We start from the raw sequence: 13,906 nt of genomic DNA on the forward strand, positions 1-13,906 counted from the left end.
AATTCCGACTTAAGTACAAGAAGACTGCCTCTTCTAACTGTCTATGTTTTGAATCTTTACTGTGAAACCAGTTTTAGATTCAGATGCTTCACTTCAGGTTTACTGTATCCCTTGGACCTTCTTATTAACGAGGAAACACAGAAATTGCAACGGAATTAAATACAAAAATCAAAATGCCGACTTAAGTACAAGAAGACTGACTCATCTTACTGTCTATATTTTGAACCTCTCCCGTGAGACCAGTTTTAAATTCCAATGCTTCACTTTGGTTTACTGTATCCCTTGGACCCTCATATTGACGATGAAACACAGAAATTGCATCGGAATTACATACAAAAGGCACAATGCCGACTTAAGTACAAGAGGACTGACTCTTCATACTTTCTACGATTTGAACCTTTCCTGTGAGACCAGTTTTGATTCCGATGCTTCACGTCAGGTTTACTGAATCCCTTGGACCTTCATATTGTCGATGAAACACAGAAATTGCATCGGAATTACATACAAAAGGCACAATGCCGACTTATGTACAAGGAGACTAAGTCTTCTTACTGTCTATGATTTAAACCTTTCCTGTGAGACCAGTTTTAGATTCCTATGCTTAATTTCAGGTTTACTGTATCTCTTGGACCTCCATATTGACGATCAAACACAGAAATTGCATCGGAAATAAATATAAAAGGCACAATGCCGACTTAAGTACAAGAGACTCTTCTTACGTTTTACGATTTGAACCTTTCCTGTGAGACCCGTTTTGATTCCGATGTTTCACTTCAGGTTTACTGTATCCCTTGGATCTTCATATTGACGATGAATCACAGAAATTGCATCGGAATTAAATACAAAAGGTACAACGCCGACTTAAGTACAAGAGGACTGACTCTTCTTACATTCTATGATTTGAACCCTTCCTGCGAGACCTGTTTTAAATTACGATGCTTCACTTCATGTTTACTGTATCCCTTGGACCTTCTGACTGACGATGAACCACAGATGTTGCATTGGAATTAAATACAAAAGGACCAATGCCGTCTTAAGTACAAGAAAACTAACTCCTCTTACTGTCTATGATTTGAACCATTCCTGTGAGACCAGTTTTCATTCCGATGCTTCACTTCAGGTTTACTGTTTCCCTTGGACTTTCTTATTGACGATGAAACACAGAAAATGCGTCGGAATTAAATACAAATGTCATAATGTCCACTTAAAAACAAGAAGACTGACTCTTCTTACTGTCTATGTTTTGAACCTATCCTGTGAGACCAGTTTTAGATGCCGATGCTTTACTTCAAATTTACTGTATCCCTTGGACCTTCTTATTGACGATGGAACATAGAAATTGCATCGGAACTAAATACAAAAGGCACAATGCCGACTTAAGTACAAGAGGACTGACTCTTCTTACATTCTATGAATTGAACCTTTTCTGTGAGACCAGTTTTAGATTCCGATGCTTCACTTCAGTGTTAATGTATCCCTTGGACCTTCTTATTGACGATGAAACACAGAAATTGCGTCGGAATTAAATACAAATTTCGTAATGCCCACTTAGAAACAAGAAGACTGACTCTTCTCACTGTCTATGATTTGAACCTTTCCTATGAGACCAGTTTTAGATGCCGATGCTTTACTTCAGGTTTACTGTATCCCTTGGACCTTCTTGTTGACGATGAAACACAGAAATTGCGTCGGAATTAAATACAAAAGGCACGATGCCGACATAAAAACAAGAAGACCGACTCTTCTTACTGACTATGTTTTGAACCTCTCCTGTGAGACCAGTTATTGATTCCGATGCTTTACTTCAGGTTTACTGTATCGCTTGGACCTTCTTATTGACGATGAAACACAGAAATTGCATCGAAGTAAAATACAAAAGGCACAATGCCGACTTAGGTACCAGAAGACTGACTCTTCTTACATTCTACGATTTGAACCTTTCCTGTGAGACCAGTTTTGATTCCGATGCTTCACTTCAGGTTTACTGTATCCCTTAGATCTTCATATTGACGATGAAGCACAGAAACTGTATCGGAAGTAAATACAAAAGGCACAATTCCGACTTAAGTACAAGAGGACTGACTCTTCTTACAATCTATCATTTGAACCTTTCCTGTGAGACCAGTTTTAGATTCCGATGCTTCACTTCAGGTTTACTGTATCCCTTGGACCTTTTTATTGACGATGAAACACAGAAATTGCATCGGAATTAAATACAAAAGGCACAATGCCGACTTAAGTAAAAGAAGACTGACTCTTCTTACTGTCTATGTTTTGAACCTTTCCTGTTTGATCATTTTTATATTCCGATGCTTTAGTTTAGGTTTACTGTATACCTTGGACCTTCTTATTGACGATGAAACAAGAAATTGCATCGGATTTAAATACATAAGGCACAATGCCGACTTAAGTACAAGAGGACTGCCTCTTCTTACATTCTATGATTTGAACCTACCTGTGAGACCAGTTTTAGTTTCCGATGCTTCACATCAGGTTTACTGTATCCCTTGGACCTTCTGACTGACGATGAACCACAGAAGTTGCATTGGAATTAAATACAAAAGGAACAATGCCGACTTGAGTACAAGAAGACTGACTCTTCTTAATGTCTATATTTGAATCTTTACTGTGAGACCAGTTTTAGATTCCGATGCTTCACTTCAGGTTTACTGTATCCCTTGGACCTTCTTATTGACGATGAAACACGGAAATTGCAACGGAATTACATACAAAAATCAAAATGCCGACTTAAGTACAGGAAGAGTGACTCATCTTACTGTCTATATTTTGAACCTTTCCTGTGAGACCAGTTTTAGATTCCGATGCGTCACTTTGGTTTACTGCATCCCTTGGACCTTTATATTGTCAATGAAACACAGAAACATCATCGGAAAAAAATACAAAAGGCACAATGCCGACTTAAGTACAAGAAGACTGACTCTTTTTACTGTCTATGTTTTGAACCTTTCCTGTGAGACCAGTTTTGATTCCGATGCTTCACTTCAGGTTTACTGTATCCCTTGGATCTTCATATTGACGATGAAACACAGATATTGCGTCGGTATTAAATACAAAAGGCACAATATCGACTTAAAAACATGTAGACTGACTCCTCTTACTGTCTATGTTTGAATCTTTCCTGTGTGATCAGTTTTAGATTCCGATGCTTTAGTTCAGGTTTACTGTATCCCTTGGACATTCTTATTGACGATGAAAAACAGAAATTGCATCGGATCCAAATACAAAATGCACAATGCCGACTTAAGTACAAGAGGACTGGCTCTTCTTACATTCTATGACTTGAAGGTTCCTGTGAGACCAGTTTTAGTTTCCGATGCCTCACTTAAGGTTTACTGTATCCCTTGGCCCTTCTTATTGACGATGAAACACAAAAATTGCATCGGAATTAAATACAAAAGCCAAAATGGCAACTTAAGGACAAGAAGACTGACCGATCCTACTGTCTTTATTTTGATCCTTTCCTGTGAGACCCGTTTTAGATTCCGATGCTTCACTTTGGTTTACTGTATCCCTTGGACCTTCATATTGTCGATGAAACACAGAAATTGCATCGGAATTACATACAAAAGGCACAATGCCGACTTATGTACAAGGAGACTAAGTCTTCTTACTGTCTATGATTTAAACCTTTCCTGTGAGCCCAGTTTTGATTCCGATGCTTCACAACAGATTTACTGTTTCCCTTGTACCTTCTTATTGACGATGAAACACAGAAATTGCATCGGAATTAAATACAAAAGGCAGAATGCCGACTTAAGTACAAGAACACTGACTCTTCTTACTGTGTATGTTTTAAACCTTTCGTGTGTGATCAGTTTTAGTATCCGATGTTTCATTTCAGGTTTACTGTATCCCTTGTACCTTCTTATTGACGATGTAACAGGGAAATTGCATCGGAAAGAAATACAAAAGGCACATTGCCGACCTAAGTACAAGAAGACTGACTCTTCTTACTGTCTATGATTTGAACCATTCCTGTGAGACCAGTTTTGATTCCGATGCTTCACTTCAGGTTTACTGTTTCCCTTGGACTTTCTTATTGACGATGAAACACAGAAAATGCGTCGGAATTAAATACAAATGCCATAATGTCCACTTAAAGACAAGAAGACTGACTCTTCTTACTGTCTATGTTTTGAACCTATCCTGTGAGACCAGTTTTAGATGCCGATGCTTTACTTCAAATTTACTGTATCCCTTGGACCTTCTTATTGACGATGGAACATAGAAATTGCATCGGAACTAAATACAAAAGGCACAATGCCGACTTAAGTACAAGAGGACTGACTCTTCTTACATTCTATGAATTGAACCTTTTCTGTGAGACCAGTTTTAGATTCCGATGCTTCACTTCAGTGTTAATGTATCCCTTGGACCTTCTTATTGACGATGAAACACAGAAATTGCGTCGGAATTAAATACAAATTTCGTAATGCCCACTTAGAAACAAGAAGACTGACTCTTCTCACTGTCTATGATTTGAACCTTTCCTATGAGACCAGTTTTAGATGCCGATGCTTTACTTCAGGTTTACTGTATCCCTTGGACCTTCTTGTTGACGATGAAACACAGAAATTGCGTCGGAATTAAATACAAAAGGCACGATGCCGACATAAAAACAAGAAGACCGACTCTTCTTACTGACTATGTTTTGAACCTCTCCTGTGAGACCAGTTATTGATTCCGATGCTTTACTTCAGGTTTACTGTATCCCTTGGACCTTCTTATTGACGATGAAACACAGAAAATGCATCGAAGTAAAATACAAAAGGCACAATGCCGACTTAGGTACCAGAAGACTGACTCTTCTTACATTCTACGATTTGAACCTTTCCTGTGAGACCAGTTTTGATTCCGATGCTTCACTTCAGGTTTACTGTATCCCTTAGATCTTCATATTGACGATGAAGCACAGAAACTGTATCGGAAGTAAATACAAAAGGCACAATGCCGACTTAAGTACAAGAGGACTGACTCTTCTTACAATCTATCATTAGAACCTTTCCTGTGAGACCAGTTTTAGATTCTGATGCTTCACTTCAGGTTTACTGTATCCCTTGGACCTTTTTATTGACCATGAAACACAGAAATTGCATCGGAATTAAATACAAAAGGCACAATGCCGACTTAAGTAAAAGAAGACTGACTCTTCTTACTGTCTATGTTTTGAACCTTTCCTGTTTGATCATTTTTATATTCCGATGCTTTAGTTTAGGTTTACTGTATCCCTTGGACCTTCTTATTGACGATGAAACAAGAAATTGCATCGGATTTAAATACATAAGGCACAATGCCGACTTAAGTACAAGAGGACTGCCTCTTCTTACATTCTATGATTTGAACCTACCTGTGAGACCAGTTTTAGTTTCCGATGCTTCACATCAGGTTTACTGTATCCCTTGGACCTTCTGACTGACGATGAACCACAGAAGTTGCATTGGAATTAAATACAAAAGGAACAATGCCGACTTGAGTACAAGAAGACTGACTCTTCTTAATGTCTATATTTGAATCTTTACTGTGAGACCAGTTTTAGATTCCGATGCTTCATTTCAGGTTTACTGTATCCCTTGTACCTTCTTATTGACGATGAAACAGAGAAATTGCATCGGAAAGAAATACAAAAGGCACATTCCCGACCTAAGTACAAGAAGACTGAGTCTTCTTACTGTCTATGATTTAAACATTTCCTGTGAGACCAGTTTTAGATTCCTATGCTTAATTTCAGGTTTACTGTATCCCTTGGACCTCCATATTGACGATGAAACACAGAAATTGCGTCGGAAATAAATATAAAAGGCACAATGCCGACTTAAGTACAAGAGACTCTTCTTACGTTTTACGATTTGAACCTTTCCTGTGAGACCAGTTTTGATTCCGATGTTTCACTTCAGGTTTACTGTATCCCTTGGATCTTCATATTGACGATGAATCACAGAAATTGCATCGGAATTAAATACAAAAGGTACAACGCCGACTTAAGTACAAGTGGACTGACTCTTCTTACTTTCTATGATTTGAACCCTTCCTGTGAGACCAGTGTTAGATTCCGATGCTTCACGTCAGGTTTACTGTATCCCTTGGACCTTCTGACTGACGAAGAACCACAGAAGTTGCATTGGAATTAAAAACAAAAAGCACAATACCCCCTTAAGTACAAGAGGACTGATTCTTCTTACTGTCTATGATTTGAACCTTTCCTGCGAGACCTGTTTTAGATTACGATGCTTCACTTCATGTTTACTGTATCCCTTGGACCTTCTGACTGACGATGAACCACAGATTTTGCATTCGAATTAAATACAAAAGGACCAATGCCGTCTTAAGTACAAGAAAACTAACTCCTCTTACTGTCTATGATTTGAACCATTCCTGTGAGACCAGTTTTGATTCCGATGCTTCACTTCAGGTTTACTGTTTCCCTTGGACTTTCTTATTGACGATGAAACACAGAAAATGCGGCGGAATTAAATACAAATGCCATAATGTCCACTTAAAGACAAGAAGACTGACTCTTCTTACTCTCTATGTTTTGAACCTATCCTGTGAGACCAGTTTTAGATGCCGATGCTTTACTTCAAATTTACTGTATCCCTTGGACCTTCTTATTGACGATGGAACATAGAAATTGCATCGGAACTAAATACAAAAGGCACAATGCCGACTGAAGTACAAGAGGACTGACTCTTCTTACATTCTATGAATTGAACCTTTACTGTGAGACCAGTTTTAGATTCCGATGCTTCACTTCAGTGTTAATGTATCCCTTGGACCTTCTTATTGACGATGAAACACAGAAATTGCGTCGGAATTAAATACAAATTTCGTAATGCCCACTTAGAAACAAGAAGACTGACTCTTCTCACTGTCTATGATTTGAACCTTTCCTATGAGACCAGTTTTAGATGCCGATGCTTTACTTCAGGTTTACTGTATCCCTTGGACCTTCTTGTTGACGATGAAACACAGAAATTGCGTCGGAATTAAATACAAAAGGCATGATGCCGACATAAAAACAAGAAGACCGACTCTTCTTACAGACTATGTTTTGAACCTCTCCTGTGAGACCAGTTATTGATTCCGATGCTCTACTTCAGGTTTACTATATCCCTTGGACCTTCTTATTGACGATGAAACACAGAAATTGCATCGAAGTAGAATACAAAAGGCACAATGCCGACTTAGGTACCAGAAGACTGACTCTTCTTACATTCTACGATTTGAACCTTTCCTGTGAGACCAGTTTTGATTCCGATGCTTCACTTCAGGTTTACTGTATCTCTTAGATCTTCATATTGACGGTGAAGCACAGAAACTGTATCGGAAGTAAATACAAAAGGCACAATGCCGACTTAAGTACAAGAGGACTGACTCTTCTTACAATCTATCATTTGAACCTTTCCTGTGAGACCAGTTTTAGATTCCGATGCTTCACTTCAGGTTTACTGTATCCCTTGGACCTTTTTATTGACGATGAAACAAAGAAATTGCATCGGCATTAAATACAAAAATCACAATGCCGGCTTATGTACAAGAAGACTGACTCTTCTTAATGTCTATATTTGAATCTTTACTGTGAGACCAGTTTTAGATTCCGATGCTTCACTTCAGGTTTACTGTATTCCATGGACGTTCTTATTGACGATGAAACACGGAAATTGCAACGGAATTACATACAAAAATCAAAATGCCGACTTAAGTACAAGAAGAGTGACTGATCTTACTGTCTATATTTTGAACCTTTCCTGTGACACCAGTTTTAGATTCCGATGCGTCACTTTGGTTTACTGTATCCCTTGGACCTTTATATTGTCAATGAAACACAGAAACATCATCGGAATAAAATACAAAAGGCACAATGCCGACTTAAGTACAAGAAGACTGACTCTATTTACTGTCTATGTTTTTAACCTCTCCTGTGAGACCAGTTTTAGATTCCTATGCTTCATTTCAGGTTTACTGTATCCCTTGTACCTTCTTATTGACGATGAGACACAGAAATTGCATCGGAATTAAATACAAGAGGCACAATGCCGAGTTTAGTACAAGAAGACTGACTCCTCTTACTGTCTATGTTTTGACCTTTCCTGTGAGACCAGTTTTTATTCCGATGCTTCACTTCAGGTTTACTGTATTCCTTGGACCTTCTTATTGACGATGAAACACATAAATTGCATCGGAATTAAATACAATAGGCACAATGCCGACTTAAGTACATAAAAATTGACTCTTCTTACTGTCTATGTTTTGAACCCTTCCTGTGAGACCAGTTTTAGTTTCCGATGCTTCACATCAGGTTTACTGTATCCCTTGGACCTTCTGACTGACGATGAACCACAGAAGTTGCATTGGAATTAAATACAAAAGGAACAATGCCACTTGAGTAGAAGAAGACTGACTCTTCTTAATATCTATATTTGAATCTTTACTGTGAGACCAGTTTTAGATTCCGATGCTTCACTTCAGGTTTACTGTATCCCTTGGATCTTCATATTGACGATGAAACACAGATATTGCGTCGGTATTAAATACAAAAGGCACAATGTCGACTTAAAAACATGAAGACTGACTCCTCTTACTGTCTATGTTTGAATCTTTCCCGTGTGATCAGTTTTAGATTCCGATGCTTTAGTTCAGGTTTACTGCATCCCTTGGACATTCTTATTGACGATGAAAAACAGAAATTGCATCGGATCTAAATACAAAATGCACAATGCCGTCTTAAGTACAAGAGGACTGGCTCTTCTTACACTCTATGACTTGAAGTTTCCTGTGAGACCAGGAAACACAGATATTGCATCGGAATTAAATACAAAAGGCACAATGCCGACTTAAGTACAAGAAAACTGACACTTCTTACTGTCTATGTTTTGAACCATTCCTGTGACACTAGTTATAGATTCCGATGCTTCACTTCAGGTTTATTGTATCCTTCAGACCTTCTTATTGACGATGAAGCACAGAAATTGCATCGGAATTAAATACAAAAGGCTCAATGACGACTTAAGCACAAGAAAACTGACTCTTCTTACTCTCTATGTTTTTAACCATTTCTGTGTCACTAGTTATAGATTCCGATGCTTCACTTCAGGTTTACTGTATCCCTCTGACCTTCTTATTGACGAAGAAACACAGATATTGCAACGAAATTAAATACAAAAGGCACAATGCCAACTTAAGTGCAAGAAAACTAACTCTTCTTACTGTCTATGTTTTGAACCATTCCTGTGACACTAGTTATAGATTCCGATACTTCACTTCAGGGTTACTGTATCCCTTGGACCGTCTTATTGACGATGAAACGCAGAAATTGGAACGGAATTGAATACAAAAGGCACAATGCCGACTTATGTACAAGAAGACTGACTCTTCTTACTGTCTATGTTTGAACCTTTCCTGTGACACTAGTTGTAGACTCCGATGCTTCACTTCAGGTTTACTGTATCCCTCTGACCCTCGTATTGACGATGAAACACAGAAATTGCATCGGAATGAAACACAAAACGCACAATGCCAACTTAAGTACAAGTAAACTGACTCTTCTTACTGTCCATGCTTTGAACCGTTCCTGTGACACTAGTTATAGATTCCGATGCTTCACTACAGGTTTACTGTATCTCTCTGAACTTCTTATTGACGATGAAACACAGAGAATGCATCGGAATTATATACAAAAAGCACAACGCCGAATTAAGTACAAGTAAACTGACTCTACATACTGTCTATGTTTTGAACCTTTCCTGTGAGACCGGTTTTAGAATCCGATGCTTCACTTCAGATTTACTGTATCCCTTGGACCTTCTTATTGACGACGAAACACAGAAATTGCATCGGAATTAAATACAAAAGGCACAATGCCGATTTAAGTACAAGTAAACTGACTCTTCTTACTGTCTATGTTTTGAACCATTCCAGTGACACTAGTTATGGATTCCGATGCTTCACTTCAGATTTACTGTAACCCTCTGACCGTCTTATTGACGATGAAACACACAAATTGCATCGGAATTAAATACAACGAGCACAATGCCGATTTAAGTACAAGAAAACTGACGCTTCTTACTGTCTATGTTTTGAATTATTCCTGTGACACTAGTTATAGATTCCGATGGTTCACTTCAGGTTTACTGTATCCCTCTGACCTTCTTAATGACGATGAAACACAGAAATTGCATCGTAATACAAACAAAAGGCACAATGACGACTTATGTACAAGAAGACTAACTCTTCTTACTGTCTATGTTTAGAACCATTACTGTGACACTAGTTAAAGATTCCGATGCTTCACTTCAGGTTAACTGTATCCCCCTGACCTTCTTATTGACGATGAAACACAGAAATTGCATCGAAATTAAATACAAAAGGCACAATGCCGACTGATGTACAAGAAAACTGACATTTCTTACTGTCTATGTTTTGAACCATTCCTGTGACACTAGTTATGAATTCCGATGCTTCACTTCAGGTTTACTGTATCCCTCTGACCTTTCGTATTGACGATTAAACACAGAAACAGCATCGGAATTGAATACAAAAGGCACAATGCCGACTTAAGTACAATAAAACTAACGCTTCTTACTGTTTATGTTTTGAACCACTCCTGTGACACTAGTTATAGATTCCGATGCTTCACTTCAGGTTTACTGTTTCCCTGTGACCTTCTTATTGACGATGAAACACAGATATTGCATCGGAATTAAATACAAAATGCACAATGCCAACTTAAGTACAAGAAAATTGACTCTTCTTACTATCTATGTTTTCAACCATTCCTGGAACACTAGTTATAGATTCCGATGCTTCACTTCAGGTTTACTGTATCCCTCTGACCTTCTTATTGACGATGGAACACATAAATTGCATCGGAATTAAATACAAAAGGCGCAATGCCGACTTGAGTACAAGAAAACTGACTCTTCTTACTGCCTATGTTTTGAACCATTCCTGTGACACAAGTTATAGATTCCGATACTTCACTTCAGGTTTACTGTATCCCTCCGACCTTCTTATTGACGATGGAACACAGAAATTGCATCGGAACTAAATAGAAAAGGCACAATGCCGACTGAAGTTCAAGAAAACTGACTCTTATTACTGTCTTTGGTTTTATCCATTCCTCTGACACTAGTTATAGATTCCGATGCTTCACTTCAGGTTTACTGTATCCCTCTGACCTTCCTATTGACGATTAAGCACAGGAATTGCATCGGAATAAATTACAAAAGGCACAATGCCGACTTAAGTACAAGAAAACCGTCTCTTCTTACTGTATATGTTTTGAACCATTCCTGTGACATTTGTTATAGATTCCGATGCTTCACTTCAGGTTTACTGTATCCCTCTGACCTTCGTATTGCCGATGAAACACAGAAATTGCATCGGAATTAAAAACAAAAGGCAGAATGCCGACTTAAGTACAAGAAAACTAACTCTTCTTACTGTCTATGTTTTGACCTGTCCTGTGACACTAGTTATTGATTCCGATGCTTCACTTCAGGTTTACTGTATCCCTCTGACCTTCTTATTGACGATGAAACACAGAAACTGCGTCGGAATTAAATACAAAACGCACAATGCTGACTCATGTACCAGAAGACTGGCTCTTCTTACTGTCTATTTTTTTACCTTTCCTGTGAGACCGGTTTTAGATTCCGATGCAACACTTCAGGTTTACTGTATCCCTTGGCCCTTCTTATTGACGACGAAACACAGAAATTGCATCGGAATTATATAGAAAAGGCACAATGCCGACTTAAGTACAAGAAATCTGACTTTTCATATTGTCTATGTCTTATCCATTCTTGTGACACTAGTTATAGAGTCCGATTCTTCACTTCAGGTTTGCTGTATCACTCTGACCGCCTTATTGGCGATGAAACACAGAAATTGCATCGGAATTAAATACAAAAGGCACAATGCCGACTTAAGTACAAGAAGACTGACTCTTCTTACTGTCGTTGTTTTGAACCATTCCTGTGTCACTAGTTATAGATTCCGATGCTTCACTTCAGGTTCATTGTAACCCTCTGACCTTCTTATTGACGATGAAACACAGAAACTGCTTCGGAATTAAATACAAAAAAGCCCAATGCCGACTTAAGTACAAGAAAATTGACTCTCCTTCCTGTGTATGCTTTGAACCATTCATGTCACACTAGTTTTAGATTCCGATGCGTCAATTCAAGTTTACAGTATCCCTCTGACCTTCTTACTGACGATGAAACACAGAAATTGCATCGGAATGATACACAAAACGCACAATGCCAACTTAAGTACAAGTAAACTGACTCTACTTACTGTCTATGCTTTGAACTATTCCTGTGACACTAGTTATAGATTCCGATACTTCACTTCAGGTTTACTGTATCCCTCTGACCATCTTATTGACGATGAAACACAGAAATTGCATCGGAATTAAATACAAAAGGCACAATGCCGACTTAAGTACAAGAATACTGACTCTTCTTACTCTCTATGTTTTTAACCATTCCTGTGTCACTAGTTATAGATTCCGATGCTTCACTTCAGGTTTACTGTATCCCTCTGACCTTCTTATTGACGAAGAAACACAGAAATTGCAACGGAATTAAATACAAAAGGCACAATGCCAACTTAAGTACAAGAAAACTAACTCTTCTTACTGTCTATGTTTTGAACCATTCCTGTGACACTAGTTATAGATTCCGATACTTCACTTCAGGTTTACTGTATCCCTTGGACCGTCTTATTGACGATGAAACACAGAAATTGCGACGGAATTGAATACAAAAGGCACAATGCCGACTTATGTACAAGAAGACTGACTCTTCTTACTGTCTATGTTTGAACCCTTTCTGTGACACTAGTTATAGATTCCGATGCTTCACTTCAGGTTTACTGTATCCCTCTGACCTTCTTATTGACGATGAAACACAGAAATTGCATCGGAATGAAACACAAAACGCACAATGCCAGCTTAAGTACAAGTAAACTGACTCTTCTTACTGTCCATGCTTTGAACCATTCCTGTGACACTAGTTATAGAATCCGATGCTTCACTACAGGTTTACTGTATCACTCTGACCTTCTTATTGACGATGAAACACAGAAATTGCATCGGAATTATATACGAAAGGCACAACGCCGAATTAAGTACAAGTAAACTGACTCTACATACTCTCTATGTTTTGAACTATTCCTGTAACACTAGTTATAGATTCCGATGCTTCACTTCAGGTTTACTGTATCCCTCAGACCTTCTTATTGACGATGAAACACAGAAATTGCATCGGAATTAAATACAAAAGGCACAATGACGACTTAAGCACAAGAAAACTGACTCTTCTTACTCTCTATGTTTTTAACCATTTCTGTGTCACTAGTTATAGATTCCGATGCTTCACGTCAGGTTTACTGTATCCCTCTGACCTTCTTATTGACGAAGAAACACAGATATTGCAACGAAATTAAATACAAAAGGCACAATGCCAACTTAAGTACAAGAAAACTAACTCTTCTTACTGTCTATGTTTTGAACCATTCCTGTGACACTAGTTATAGATTCCGATACTTCACTTCAGGTTTACTGTATCCCTTGGACCGTCTTATTGACGATGAAACACAGAAATTGCAACGGAATTGAATACAAAAGGCACAATGCCGACTTATGTACAAGAAGACTGACTCTTCTTACTGTCTATGTTTGAACCTTTCCTGTGACACTTGTTATAGATTCCGATGCTTCACTTCAGGTTTACTGTATCCCTCTGATCTTCGTATTGACGATGAAACACAGAAATTGCATCGGAATGAAACACAAAACGCACAATGCCAACTTAAGTACAAGTAAACTGACTCTTCTTACTGTCCATGCTTTGAACCGTTCCTGTGACACTAGTTATAGATT

Source organism: Schistocerca americana, chromosome X (assembly GCF_021461395.2).
Source record: "Schistocerca americana isolate TAMUIC-IGC-003095 chromosome X, iqSchAmer2.1, whole genome shotgun sequence".
In the NCBI taxonomy this organism is placed as follows: Eukaryota; Metazoa; Arthropoda; class Insecta; order Orthoptera; family Acrididae; genus Schistocerca; species Schistocerca americana.